This window comes from Triticum aestivum, chromosome 1D (assembly GCF_018294505.1).
Source record: "Triticum aestivum cultivar Chinese Spring chromosome 1D, IWGSC CS RefSeq v2.1, whole genome shotgun sequence".
Lineage (NCBI taxonomy): Eukaryota > Viridiplantae > Streptophyta > Magnoliopsida > Poales > Poaceae > Triticum > Triticum aestivum.
The window spans coordinates 62,235,895-62,238,959 of NC_057796.1; the positions used below are offsets into that span (position 1 = coordinate 62,235,895).

The following is a 3,065-nucleotide window of genomic DNA, read 5'->3' on the forward strand; positions in this document are numbered from 1 at the left end:
GATCCGCGCGGCGGCGGCGGCGCGGAAGTTGGGGAGGATGAAACTTCCCTCCCGCGCGTCGTTGCTACGATTTGGGGGTCAACCCCTGTTTTCCTCCCAAGCCCTCACTTCTACAGGTTGGAGATGTGTTTCCGGGTTGGGCCTCTAAAAAAATTTGAGGATCTAAGGGTTAAAGGGGTCTAGTCTACACATTTTTTTCTGTCCAAACTGTAAAAAAAACAGTTATTTTTACAGATTTGGGGGTTTAGGGGTACTACTAGAGATGCTCTTAGCGATCTGGTCTCTTCAACTTGTAAGCCAAGGCACGGCTGTTCTGCCCATATCAATATAAACCAAACACGGCTCCTCGATCGGAGTAGGAACGCTGCCGATTCTTACAAGAGACTTACGCTTCAAATATTTGTGAGGTTGGTAAGTAAAAGGTTGCCTGTCGCAGTGTCCTCGTTTCTCTCGGGCCAATCAAAATGATTCAACACTGCGCCCTGATCCACCTTCCAGTAATGCAACTAAATGGGAAAAAAAGAAGAGATGTTAGCTAATAACAGCTTCATATGTTGAAAAATCTGTCCATTTTTGCATGGTTTAGGTAACTACAACACGTACATGCAACCTACAATAATGTACTCTTCTCACTTACTCCACTCGTACATATACTCCATAGAGACTGGCAAGTACCAGCTACAACATCAATGGAACAGAACCATGCAAGTGAAAGAATATGGGATGATATACCTGTTATCACCGAATTAAACATGTATCACTAAATATCGGATGCTATAGCTGCAACATTAGTTCCGTTGGATTCCATTCAGCCTGCGTTTCCTGAATCTGTGGAACCTGCACCACATCGTGCCCATCCACAGAAGAGAAGGGGTAAAAGTTCAGATACATGCTTGTACTCAACTTCAAAGAGGGGGAAAAAATGCATCTGATCCATCTGCCCATCCGGAAAGGAGAGAGAGTGCCATACCACTGACTCGAGTATTAGGTGGAAGGTGCCTTGAATTGGAAGGTCCAATACCAGGATGGGGGCTCCGGGTCCCTGACTTGTCTCCGGCGGCGATGGCTCATGCGCCTGTGCCGGCGGTGGGTGTCTCTCCGGCGAAGACGGCCGGGTGCCGGCGGGAGCGGTAGAGGCAGGCCGTGAAGGCTGCAGGTGTAAGAATAGCAGTGCACTGCGGAAGCAGCAGAGGCGCGGCGGCGACGGGGCGGGCTCGTAGTCGTCATCATGCTTTCGTGCAATATCTACAAATGAAGTTCAGCAGAAAGACCACAAACAAGCCTAACAAACAAATGAAGTTTCTACCTTTGTTTGGTATTGCTACGAACAAGTGCAGAGCAACCTCAACCAAAAAAACATGTGCTTTTTCCTCACTGTCGACCACATGAACGAACGCAATTTATTTCAGCCATCGCCACAAACTTGCGAGGAGCTCCCCACCCGGCCGCAGGCCCCATGGATGAGAACGCCATGCGTTGAAGCAAGCAAACAAGCCAAAGTAGATAAAACCAGAGAGTAGTCAGGATATGTGCCTCCAATTCCAAATATACCTGCTCGTAGATTGACAAAAGAAATTTGGATCGAATCCAACAAGACGGAGACCGAATCAGGCCTGACCTCTGGTATTCTTACGACTGCACAGCGGCACCTGAGCAAACTGAGCGCCGCTCTGACATGCTCCCGTCTCCTCCCGTGTGGCCGTCGCCCCAGCTCCACCCTCCTTCTTCCTCCTCCCTCCTCAAACCGACAGCGCCGCCGCCGTCGGACTTTGCTCCGTGGTGCATGGTGACACTGCCGCGGGGGAAGAAATGGTGGGAGGGAGCGTCGGGGCACACCGGATGGAGGGATGGCAGGGCGGCAAGTGTGACGCGCCGGGAGGACCTTATGGAGCAGCAACAAAAAAGGGTCAGACAAATTAAAACGCGATTTCATTTTTTTCTTCTGAAAATCAAAGGAGGATACGATAAGAATAGAGATAAACGCACCATTGGTCATTGAACTCTCACGAGATGAGCACATTGGTCACTTTTCTCTCAAAATGTGATGAACCGGTCACAACACTCATTTTGATGAGCAAATTGGTCACTCTACCGTTTCCGGCCATAACGGGTGCTGAGGTGGCATGCTGACTCGACGTTGGGCCCACAACTACGGCACCTGCACATATTAGAGGTTGGGATACTTTGCAAGAAAGACCCTGGAAATATTAACTAAGAACTTGTCATGGCTACACCAGTTTCACACTAAATTGGGCCCACCTGTCAGCCTCTTATGGACCATGCATGAGCAACTTAAACGCCAGTTACAAGCGCGACAGGAGCTACGGGAGGTGAGATTGGCGTAGGGGCTATGCGGGAGTGAGGTCGCATCGGCCTGGGGTGGTGCGAGTGTGCGGGTTGGCCACAGGCACGCCGATAGTGAGCTCCAGCGGCACTAGGGCGCATGCGGGCTAGAGAGGACAGAAGAGAGAGAGAAGAGGTGCACCAACACCGAAGGGCCCATGCGGGCTAGATCATGCGTGAGTGGAAGGAGATGACAGTGAATCTTGGAGGTGAGGCCATGGCTGCCAGAGGCGGCGGCAGAGCAGGGTTGCGTGGTGAGGCCTTCTCGAGGATGCGTGACATGGACGGGATGTCGTCATAAGCTACAGACGATTCCCATGGGGGCTACCAAGCTGAGAATAAGAAGCTGGGGTCTCCAGGGATGGATTAATACGCGACAATCTTCCGCCCGAGGGGGAGAAGAAGAGTGCGGCGCAGGTGCTACAGGGACTCGGGGTTCGATTCCTATGGCAGAAATTTATAGGGAATCTCTGCGAAGCCTTGGATAAGACGGCAAGGTTATTGTCTGTGCGTGCGACAAAGGACGTAGGAGACGGTGCACACTGGATGCTGACTACGAGCGCCGTGGACTCCGCGAGTGTGAGTGTAGCTGCCTAGGCGGTGATGTTTTGGTTATTCCGATGAGATGTCATGAGGGAGGACGCGCATGTGCTGGTCCATAGTGTTGGTAACGACGCGAGTGCTAGCATGCCGGAGATGAAGCAAGTGCTAGCATGCCGGAG

General features: G+C 51.6%; 1 long non-coding RNA gene across 1 annotated transcript; it reads right to left on the reverse strand.

Moving 5' to 3' along the window:
• Positions 1–300: 300 nt before the first annotated feature.
• LOC123165290 (uncharacterized) lies at positions 301–1,853 on the reverse strand. Its single transcript, XR_006482915.1, has 3 exons — positions 1,307–1,853; positions 971–1,245; positions 301–837 (listed from the first exon to the last, which is right to left on the reverse strand). It is a non-coding gene; the product is annotated as an uncharacterized lncRNA (long non-coding RNA).
• Positions 1,854–3,065: the final 1,212 nt, after the last annotated feature.